This window comes from Halichoerus grypus, chromosome 9 (assembly GCF_964656455.1).
Source record: "Halichoerus grypus chromosome 9, mHalGry1.hap1.1, whole genome shotgun sequence".
In the NCBI taxonomy this organism is placed as follows: Eukaryota; Metazoa; Chordata; class Mammalia; order Carnivora; family Phocidae; genus Halichoerus; species Halichoerus grypus.
The window spans coordinates 35,883,728-35,895,581 of NC_135720.1; the positions used below are offsets into that span (position 1 = coordinate 35,883,728).

The 11,854-nt window shown below is 38.3% G+C and overlaps 1 long non-coding RNA gene across 3 annotated transcripts; it reads right to left on the reverse strand.

Moving 5' to 3' along the window:
* Positions 1–298: 298 nt before the first annotated feature.
* LOC118531454 (uncharacterized) lies at positions 299–9,145 on the reverse strand. 3 transcript variants are annotated; one of them, XR_013441118.1, is made up of 5 exons: positions 8,870–9,145; positions 8,491–8,650; positions 8,247–8,406; positions 1,204–1,278; positions 299–463 (listed from the first exon to the last, which is right to left on the reverse strand). It is a non-coding gene; the product is annotated as an uncharacterized LOC118531454 (long non-coding RNA). The 3 variants fall into 3 exon arrangements; XR_004915201.2 differs by lacking the exon at positions 8,247–8,406 and adding an exon at positions 6,451–6,532 and having other exon boundaries at positions 8,870–9,137; XR_013441117.1 differs by lacking the exon at positions 8,247–8,406 and having other exon boundaries at positions 8,870–9,134.
* Positions 9,146–11,854: the final 2,709 nt, after the last annotated feature.

The window sequence follows — 11,854 nt, forward strand, 5'->3', positions numbered from 1 at the left end:
AGGAAAGGGAAGTGGTAGCCTGTGGCATACAATAATGGTCCTGTTAGGAAGATGCTGCTATGTGGTAGTCTGTGGCATAACCGTGATGGACCCGTTAGGAAGGTGCCGCTATGTTACATTGGAGAGACTGCCCAAGAACTGGGCAACATACCTGCTCCCCTCCATCACTATATCCCAGGTAGTCTGATGTGGCTCTATGGTTCCTACCTTTAACTACAAGTCAAAATATTGAGGATCTCTTTTCAAAAATTAGATTCCTGACCTCATCCCATAATTACTAAAGGAGAATTTCCAGGGGCACAGAGGGGGATCTGGAGTCTAATAAAACAATAACAGCAACAACAAAAAGAAAGCAAAATATTTGATGATTAGAGAGATTTGGAAGCAGTGACATTGATTGATGCTCAAATAGATGGGCACCATTAGGTAGTCATGTTACTTCCCTGGGACTTGCTTTTGTTACCTGTAAAATAAAAGGGTTATATTATCAGGCATACAATTTTAAGTCACCTTTTCTATTACTACTTGAATGAAACAGTGGGACACATTTTATGGGACACATTTTAACTTCTTCCTATGTTGACTAAAATCATAGAATATTAGAGTTGAAAAGAAACTTAGTACCTAGTCCAACTACTTGATTGTAAAGACGAGGAAACTAAAACAAAGGTTATTGAAATATTCTGTTTTCTCTTTTAAAATATTTTATAATTTTTTATGGGAAAACCTATCAGGTAAATGGAAATTATCTTTCAAAAATATTTTTTTATGTATTGTGATTTTTAACTGGTAGTTTTTCTACTTTGGATGGGCATTTTCTTCCCAACAACATACCCTTCATTAAGCCGTCATTGCTGGATTTAAGACATTTGTAAACATTTCAGAAATATTTGATTAGAAACACTTGTATTAATAGAAGTTTTGCTGAGCAGACTTTTTGGGGGAAAACTCCTATATTATTTCAACTGAGGAGTCTGATCTCAGAAAGGAATAAGAACAAAGCAGAAAAAGTGCTTGAGTTTTTGTGCATGTGCTTGTGTGTGTGTGCGCACACAACCCTTGCACGAGTTCTCTATGTTGCCTTATCACCAAAGCCAAATATAACTTATGTTTGCATAATTCACTTATCAAAAATTAACCTTAGCTTTCATTTGTTTTTACATAGACAATGAAGATGATTAGATACTATCATGCATGATTTACCTCTACGAGAGAATGTAGTCAGACTCCATGTCATCCTGAGAAAATATCTGGACCTAAGAAAGAGACTCTGCTTCCCTGCAGAGATTTTTAAAATTATTTTTAGACACATTTGCTGACAAATAACTACTTGATATTAGAATCTCCTTCAGTGATTGGAAGTTACCGAATAAAATAGGTGTGGAGACAGCTGCTGTGGCATGTGTGTACCTTGAGAATATTTTGATTTTCCTCCTTTTCTATAGCGATCTCCAGGAGCTTAAGCTGAAAGTTTTATGAAGTCTAAACTCAAATATGTCCACAGTTCGGCCTAGCTTCTCCTAAAATATCTCTACATAATAAAATCTAAAAGCCTGCATGAATTCCTGCACCCGGCCACACATAACCCCAAATAGCTTCTCATACCCTGATAACCACTCTGCCCACTTAAACCGTTTATTGAATCTGATTAATTTTTGTTTGAAAAAAGGTTACTCCTCTGAAATTTGCCTTTATATGTGAAGTGAGTTTAATTATTTTAGGTAGGCTCAGATTTCTATTCTAATATTATTTTGCTTCAAATTCTGCATGTTTCTTCTTAAGTAGCAAGTATCTTTATTAGAATGTACAACTATGACTTACTTGTTTAATATAGCCCGGAATATGTTCTTTCAAAAAATGGGCTTCATTAAGTAAAAAAATTAAAACAAAACAAACAAAAAACAAAAGTTGGGGTGGGCAGCTTTCAAGCAAGTGTCTACTCAACATTTTTTACTGTAGGAATTTTTCTTATCATAGAAAATAATTTTTGTTCCAATGGGAAAAAGTCAAAAGACTTAAAATCTGGTACATATTACAATGATCTTTTGAATCCGACATGTATGATTGGCAAATTCTGGAAAAAAATATTCTGCTTATATGAAGTTATGATGGAGTCTAGGAATAGAGAAGAGTCTAGAATAGGAAGGACCATAAAAGTCATGCAGAACAATCTCATGGAGAGGAGAGAAACCCGGAACTCAGAGGTGTGTATGACTGCCAAGTTTACAAGGATGGGCACCACGGTAGGCTCCAGCACCAGTGTCTTGGCTCCCTGTATGCCTGTGTGCACCTAAGACTTGATGGTTTGCAATGCACACTTCTATTCCTTGACTCGTTGACTTCTTCCAACAAACTTCAAGGCAGACTTTGTGATTTCTAATTACAGATGGAAAAATTAAATAACCAAGATAATACATATTTCTCAAGAGAACACTGAGAAATAAATAGGTGGTTCTACAGACTCCTCATTCTGGCTCTTTTCCAAAAAAGAGGAAGAGGAAGCCAAGAGTGAACAGTTCTTTTTCACTTACATTTTATGCATGACAAGTTGTTTATTTTGATTTTGTTGAGAGTTTCTCTTTTTTTTGTCTATTAAATTAGCAGTTTTTATTAATGAAAATTCACAATGTTGAAATATAAATTCACGACCATCAAAGGTGATGGTGTAATTGGCATATGTAGCAAGAACTTTTTAAAGGTTCTATGCTTTTTTTTTATTATGTTGTGTTAATCACCATACATTACATCATTAGTTTTTGATGTAGTGTTCCATGATTCATTGTTTGCGTATAACACCCAGTGCTCCATGCAGAACGTGCCCTCTTTAATACCCATCACCAGGCTAACCCATCCATATATGTTAAAAAGAAAAAAGAGAGTTTCTCTTAATTTTGGTTTTCAATCTTCTTAACTAATGTTCATCATGATTTATATGGTTTCAAAAGATAGCATTAAAGAAGTCATGAAGAAGGCTCACTTTATCAAAATATATTTCATTTTTTGGTGCCTATGTTCCAATATTGTATAAATTTTGTATGTGGGCCAAAATCTTGAAGGTAAACTAATAAGTAGCCAAAGCAATCCTCATCTGTAATACCGAATGAATCCTAATCTCTTCACCCTTCAAAAGAATCACACAAAATTTTCACACTATATGGCTTAAATGTACTCCAGAATAAATGAGAACATTTCCCTTGGAGCTTGCAGTTATTTACAATTTATAATCTTACTCCAAAATAAATTGTATCTGCCAATTTCTTTTTGAGGCTTTATTCTCCAATTAAAGTATTTACTTACGTAATTTTATAAAAATCATTAAACAAATTCAATGTAGCTGTTTGGGATCTGCAGATTTTTCTTTCTATATAATGCCGTTCAGCCTCAAAATAATGCTAAATTATCTAACCTAAATTATATATTTTAAACTTTGCACAAAATTTTGTGTTATAGTTAACCCAGTTAAAAGATGCTCTGAATTAATGCTATCCGGAGTGAAATAGTTAATCCACAATGAACGCCAGAGAACCATTTACATTATTTTTGAAGAAGTTACATTTTGGAGTAAAAAGGAGCAATAGTTTCTATATGCTAAAATTCAGGAGGTAAATTATTGAGAATAAAGATTCTTCCTAGGAGATCCCAGGCAAGGAGAGAGGAGCTGAGACCAAGCATGCCACCTTGTTAAAAAGGAAACTGGTGGGGGCATAGCCCAAGGAGCCAAAGCTACATGAATTCATGACTTAATCAGCTCAGCAAAAGCAAGCACTAGGTTTTCCCAGGCAAATTGAGGACCTGGGGAAAACCCAACAGCAAAGACTCCAGGGGGCACCATGCTTAGGATTCAGGCAAGTGGTCATCTTTAAGGAGATTCTTCATAAGACAGCTAAGGACCTGAAACTGAGGCCAGGGCCAGGGTAGGAATGAAGTGATCAGGGAAGGAAATTGTCAAAAGCAAGATACTAGATCAAGAAGCCTTGTCCTGGGGACCAACGTGTAGGGAGATTAAGAGATGCAGCTCGAGGTGGGCCAGAACATTTCCAACGGGAATAGGAATGGAGAGGTCTTCACCAGCACACCAAACCTTTACTGACATTGGGAGCTGAGCAGACTTGGACAGCAAGTAAGGGACGCACTAATTTCTAGCAGGCAACCAGCGGTGTAACCACCACAAGGCTGAAACACATGGAGGGTCAGTACAGCTTGAGCTCTCAACTGGAATATTTTGAGGAGCTAGAATTGATAGGAGGCCATCAGAAGACTTCTCTGTGAAGAATTTAAAAAGACAGGTAAAGATGATGACATGTAGAAGGATATTCTTTGCTCTCCACCTTTGCTTGATTGTTTTCTTGTGACTGTATCAGCAGAATCTAAAAACCTCATCCAGAGAGCCTCATAAATAAGCCACCCACACCATCATATAATAGAACATGAGAGCAAAATGAAGTATCCCAGAAATGGAAAGTGGTGTTCTTCTCCAATTGTAATACAAAACAGGCACATGATCATGGTATCTTCCCTGCCAGGTAAGTATGCTGAGCGAAATAAGTCAATCAGAGAAGGACATGTATCATATGACCTCACTGATATGAGGAATTCTTAATCTCAGGAAACAAACTGAGGGTTGCTGGAGTGGTGGAGGGTGGGAGGGATGGGGGTGGCTGGGTGATAGACATTGGGGAGAGTATGTGGGTATGTGCTATGGTGAGCACTGTGAATTGTGCAAAAATGATGAATCACAGACCTGTACTTCTGAAACAAATAATATATTATATGTTAAAAAAAAGAAGAAGATAGTAGGAAGGGTAAAATGAAGGGGGGTGGAAATCGGAGGGGGAGACGAACCATGAGAGACTATGGACTCTGAGAAACAAACTGAGGGTTCTAGAGGGGAGGGGGGTGTGGGGATGGGTTAGCCCGGTGATGGGTATTAAAGAGGGCACGTATTGAATGGAGCACTGGGTGTTATACGCAAACAGTGAATCATGGAACACTACATCAAAAACTAATGATGTAATGTATGGTGATTAACATAACATAATAAAATTAAAAAAAAATAGAACCAACCACTGGGAAAAAAAATGAGATAAAACAGGCACGTAATCAAAGAGGAAGCCCATTTTTAGAACTTAGAAAATCACACACTTGTTTGTATGTAGATGTGGGTGAGCATAAGGAATCCCTAAATTGCATCTGAGAATAGAATTTTGTCTCAAGGAAAAAAAAATGCAATGCGTTTATAACTAAAGGCAAAACTTAATCAGCTACTCTGAGCACTGTCTGAATGGAAAGGAGATGGACTGCACGAGCCAAAGAAAAGTAGCCCGAGTGCAAGAATATTTAGTATTCCACTGCCATCCAGTGGAAAAGGCCAGGATCTGAAAAGATGAAATTCCTGGCTGGGGCCTAGTCCATTCTGTCTTGGGAGGGGTAGGTCCCCCCAGCCTGATTTGTACCACACAGATAGCCCTCAAGGTCAACCAATTCCAACGGCTCACTTTTCCCACTTGCATTCAAGCAGCCTTCTGAATCTCAAATTAATTACCTAGGTATTTACAGAAGTAAAAGAGTATCTAGACCAGTGTTTCTTTGACGTGTCAGGAAGTTCTCTAATAGAGAAAATAAATAGGTATCCCAAGGTCAGAGATGGTGTCTATAATTCTTGAATTTTGGAGGGTTGTAACTTGAACATTTTTCAGCTCTTAAACAAGGATATTTTCTGCTTTATTCGCTGATTGTGCCAAGAACTTAGTAAAGTGTCAGCAAATAGTAGGCTCAATAAATATTTGTTGAATAGATTAATGCAAATCTTAAATGCTTTAAGTGGTTTGCTATCAGGGAAAAGCAAAAGGTTTTCCTCTCTGCTTCCTGATTTAATCACAGCTGGTAATGTGCTTATTTTATAGAATTGAGGCAATCTGAATTTACATGTATAGTAATTTCTCTTCTTGACTTAGTGTCATTGTATCTTGAGACCATGAATCCATTTAAAAATGTGCATACAAATCAAAATAGTTTTTCTCATCATTGGGCAAACTTTATAAGCATAAGGTAAGAGATGCTTGCTGGTGGAAATTTTAAGTATCTTTTAGCTGAAAAGTTAAGTGACTTATGTCATAGAAAATATTGTGAGGATGTCTCTTTCATTGTCTTAAGGGGAAAATAGTTAAAGGGCCTTTCTTTCTTTCTTTTTTTTTTTTTTTTTTTTTTGAAAAGGCAGACTGCCGCATGCAACGTCTCATTTGGATGTGATGTGTCTGGAATCTTGGAAGCTTGACTACCCTGCGTTCTCCTACAAATGGACCTTGAGAGCTTGTTGGGGGCTTCAGAGTGCAGCCACTCTTATACCCTTGACTGAAGATGGGTCCACCCCTATAGTGCAAGTTCCACCGAGCATGCAGCTTCAGGAGGGACCCACACGGAGAGGTGAGGGAGGAAGGGGACACCACCTACCCAGCCAGATCAGCCAAATCAACCCTGGTGATCAATGCGGTGACGGATGTCACAGCCAGATTGCCCTCACACCCTGAAGGGCCTTTTTGAAGGAAAAAAAAAAAGCAAACATTATATGGGCTAACTTTTATCACACATAATTGAATTAAGTTTCCAAAATTTCATTGTCAATAAAGTCAACTCATGACAGCTCTCACACTTTAATTCTGCTGTGTTCTGTCACACCCAGTGAAAGCTTTTACAATTTCACTTCTGTAAACAATTCACTCTTCAAGTGTTTTGCTAAATAAGCCAACTCTGAGAACTACTGTTTATCATTAGGTAAAACCACAATTCATCGTTTAACCCATGTTTTAGCCATTGTTATAATAAGTTTTTAATTCTCCATTAAAAAAATAATTTCACTAAATTGAAAATTTGATGAGCATTTTCCTCTGCTTAAATCAGCACATATATATGTCAAATAGCAAGTTTTCAAAGTCATTTCCCATTTCTTTACAAATTTATCTAAAAAGATAAGCATCTAAATAATTATTTCTGCAAATTTACAACAAAAGGCAGCATTTTTTTTTTGCCAGTCCGTTAATATGCAAGGTAAATCAAGAGGCAAACTCTGAGAGGAGATACTATTGATGGCCTGCTACAGGGCGGCTGATTCATGCAAAATACCAATGTCAGCATCATAGATTTTTTTCCCTGCATGCATCCATTATGTGTTTTTCCACTCATTAAAAGTAATTCTCCAGACACCTGGGTGGCTCAGTCGGTTAGGTGACCCACTCTTGATTTCCGCTCAGATCATGATCTCAGGGGTCTTGAGATGGAGAACCATCCCCCCCACCGCCCCACCTGCCATCCCACCGTGGGGCTCTGTGCTTAGCCCAGAGTCTACTTGTCCCTCTACCTCCCTGTCTGTCTCCCCTTTAGGGTGTACGTGCACGAGCACGTGCTCTCATTCTCTCAAATAAATAAATAAAATCTTTTTTAAAAAGTAATTCTCACATATCTTTTAAAGATTATTTTTACTGGCTATTTTACTATAAAGTGTCCTTTTAAAATTAGTGGGCAAAAGTCAGTAACTGATCAAATAGCTAAATTGTTAGTGTCCATGCTTTCCGACTTAAGATAAAGAGCAAGGTTAGCATTCATCTCTCAACCAGTACATTCTAAGATAGTCTTTTGAAGTGTTAGAACTATTGAGCACTAGTCAGTATGGGTAACTTTTTCACCTCTTTTTAAGCTCCCAAGAGATTTGACCATAACTGTAGCATGGAGTTTTACCAAGATTTTTTTTTTTTTATTTAAATTGACTTTAAATTGACCATCAAGCAATTTTGTCTTTTTAAGTGTGCTTTTCATACCTAGCCAATATTGTTGTTTCCTTTTTGGTGCAACATTTTCTGGTTATTTGAATGCTTCATTTTTGATGTTACTCAAAAAAGCAATGATGGTTTATGCAATTATTCTCAGGGTTTTATCCACTGAGAGATATAAAAGATTAGACGTTTGGCAGTGCTACAATATTATAGCTCATATTTTAAATATGCCTCTAAGCATATCCTACTATTTTTAGATGGCAGCTACCTACTACCAGTTCAGTAGTGAAGAGAATGGTCTATGATCTTTTTTACCATCAGTTTCACTGGTAAGGCTGACTAATGACTCCTGGGTGTACTAAAAATTTCTAACAATCTTTCCTATTTTACCCAATATCCAGCTTGTGATCCAAGCTTCCTGTATTAAATCATACAATGTATTTCCTGTTTGAAATTTAATTCTATTTAAAATTATTATACCTGGGGGCGCCTGGGTGGCTCAGATGGTTAGGCGTCTGCCTTCGGCTCAGGTCATGATCCCAGGGTCCTGGGATCAAGCCCCACGTCTGGCTCCTGGCTCGGCGGGGAGCCTGCTTCTCCCTCTCCCCTGCTCATGCTCTCTCTCTCTCTCTGTATCTCTCTGTCTCAAATGAATAAATAAAATCTTTAAAAAAATAAAAAATAAAAATAAAAATAAAATAAAAATAAAATAAAATTATTATACCTTAAGGGCGCCTGGGAGGCGCAGTCGTTAGGCATCTGCCTTTGGCTGGGGTCGTGATCCTGGGGTTCTGAGATCGCATTGGGCTCCCTGCTCTTTGGGAAGCCTGGTTCTCCCTCTCCAGCTCCCCCTGCTTGTGTTCCCTCTCTTGCCGTCTCTCTCTCTGTCAAGTAAATAAACAAAATCGTTAAAAAAATTATTATACTTTAAATGTATCAGTGAAAAAAATGGTAACATCACATACACAAGTACAGACTTTTGGAATACTAATTTGCTATTGGTAGAAAGTAGAACTAAAAGAAATCAAGCACTTGCAAACAAAATATATAATGAGAATAATTGTTAGAAATCCTTAAGCTCTATTTTGGAATCAATGACTTGCCCGGCTGGGGTGGAGGTACGGTGGTATAATCTAAAGTTTAAAAACAAACACTGATTGGGACGCCTCAGTGGCTCAGTCGGCTAGGCATCTGCCTTAGGCTCAGGTCATGATCCCAGGGTCCTGGGATGGAGTCCCGCATCAGGCTCCTTGCTCAGCAGGGAGCCTGCTTCTCCCTCTGCCTGCCACTCCCCCTGCTTGTGGGCTCTCTCTCTGACAAATAAATAAAGGTTTTAAAAAAACCACTGATTGCTACAATAACAAAATAATTTCTCAAAAAAATGGCTGTGCAAGTCCCTGATGACACATGAAGAAATCACACTTTTAAGCTTTTCCCCTCCAGCAGTCAGTCTCATGAGCAACCTTAGAACATTTTATTCTTCTAGTAGCATGCCCAGATTAATTTCTTGGAACTGCAATATTGGCTGTACTTTATTCCGCCCAGCACAAAGTTACCAAATTTTTCAATCAACAACTGTGCATGAAAACCTTATGCTTTCTGGGATTACACAAAATCAACAAAACATTCATCCAAAAAAAAAAAAAAATGTAGACTTCTAAATTTTCATTTTGTTGGCAAATAGAAATCACAGTTTTTTATGCTTTTTATCTTGAAATATTAATAGTTCCATGGGAAGCTGAGAAAATAGAATGAGTCCCATGCATATTTTACCTAGTCCCCCCCAGTGATGACATCTTATGAAGCTGTAGCATAAAGTCATTGACATTGGTACATGACTGTTTTAAAACTTGCATTCATTTGTGTGTGTGTGTGTAATTCTATGCATTTTGCCATGTACAAATTTATATAATTGCCACTACAATCAAGACAGAGATTTTCTATTACCACAAAAGAACTCCCTGTGCAACCTCCTTGTATTTGTGTCCATCTCCCATATTCCCCCTGTCCCTGAGCACTGGCAACCACTCATCTGTCCATCTCTGTAGTTTTATCATTTTGAGGATGTTATATGAATGGAACCATCACAATATAACATTGTGAAATTAACTTTTTTTCACTAAACATAATGTCTTTGAGGTCCATCCAGTTATTTGCATATATCATTATTTCATTAGTTTTTATTGCTGAGTGCTATTCCATTGTATGGATGTCCTAGAGTTTGTTCAACCATACAGCCCTTTAAAGACACTTGAGTAGTTTCCAGTATTTTAGTATATAAATCACTCTGAACATTCTTGTACAAGTTTTTGTGTAAACATAAATTTTCTCTGGGGTAAATGCCCCAAAAGAGTACAATTGCCGGGTCATAGGGTAAGTGCGTAATTTAGTTTTCTAAAATCTGGAAGACTTTTTTCCGGAGTGGCTGTGCCATTTTATATTCCCCACAGCCATGTGTGAGAAATCCACTTTCTCCCCATCCTCACCAATATTTATAATTGATGTTTTTCATTTTATTTTATTTTTTAAAGATTTTATCTATTCATCTGAGACACAGAGATACAGAGAGAGAGAGAGAACACAAGCAGGGGAAGCTGCAGAGGGAGAAACAGGCTTCCCGCTGAGCCAGGAGCCCGATGTGGGGCTCGATTCCAAGACCCTGGGATCATGACCTGAGCTGAAGGCAGACGCTTAACCTTCTGAGCCACGCAGGTGTCCCAATGTTTTTCACTTTAGATGGTCTAATAGGCATGTAATGATATCCCATTTACATTTCCCTGCTGCACCAGAGTGGAGGAACCAGAGTGCCACCCAGCCCACCTCAGCCCACCTTGGTCCACCTTGCTGCCAGGCAAAGGGGAGGCTCCACTTCCTGCTGGGTCCTGATGACAACGGGGTGGGTGGGAATACAGAGTGAAGACCAGCCCAGCTTGCTCCTCCTCATTCTACTTCATCGATGCCAGCGTGGGATAAAGGCTAGCTCCCAGCAGGACCCCACTAACACTTCCCTGGCAGCAATATCAGACCACTGCAGCCTGTAACCATCGAGTAGGAGGTAGAATTGGCTCCTCCCTCATGTCTGCCAAACCCACGGCACGTGTGCTGTGGGTAAGGTGGACAGAGGATTGGATATTGTATTGGTATTTTTTGCTCGCGTACTGGTAGGTATTGTCAAAAAGCTTTTCTCTTATGTTAGGTTGTCTTTTTCCTGGTTCTTGGACCAGGGTGAGTAGGCTTTTCTTGGAGTTCTTTTGGTTTGCACCTATCAGTGGTTCAGGTTGCAGGCTTCCCCAGTGCCCTGTCTGGGATAGATGGAAGGCAAAAGGAAAATCCAGGGAAGCCAACCCTGTATCACGCCTCACATCCTGGGGTAACTGGTCACTTTTCTGTCCTCACCCCAGCTTTCAGAGACTTCTGGTATTTGTTTATAATGGTATGTCCAGGGTTTTTAAAGAAGAAGGACCTGAGAAAGATTGGGCTATTTCAGCTTGGCCAGAACAAGCGGTCTTCCCCCAAACAATTTCTTTTTTATTTTATAGCAGCTTTATTGACATGTAATTCATATGCCATACAATTTGTCCTTTTAAAATGTACAATTCAATGGTTTTTAGTCTATTAACAGAGTTGTACCACCATAACCACTATTTAATTTTAGAACATTTTCATCAACCCAAAGAGAAATCCTACACTGATAGCAGTTCGTCTCCACTTCACCCCCAACACACACAAACACACACACCCTGGCAACTACTAATCTACTTTCTGTCATTAGAGATTGGGCTATTCTGGAGACTTCATAGAAATGGAGTCATATGTTATATGGCTTTTTTAACTTGCTTTTTTTTTTTTTACTTTGCATAATGTTTTCAAAGTTCATTCACATTGTAACATGTATCAGTACTTCTTTTTATTGCCAAATAATATTTCATTGTATGGGTATACATTTTTTCCACATATTAGTTGATATACTTTTGGGTTGTTTCTATTTTGGGGCTTTTATAAATAATGCTGCTAAGAACATTCAAATACAGATTTCATGAAACTATGTGCTTCATTTCTCTTGAATAGATACCTAGAAGTGGAATTTC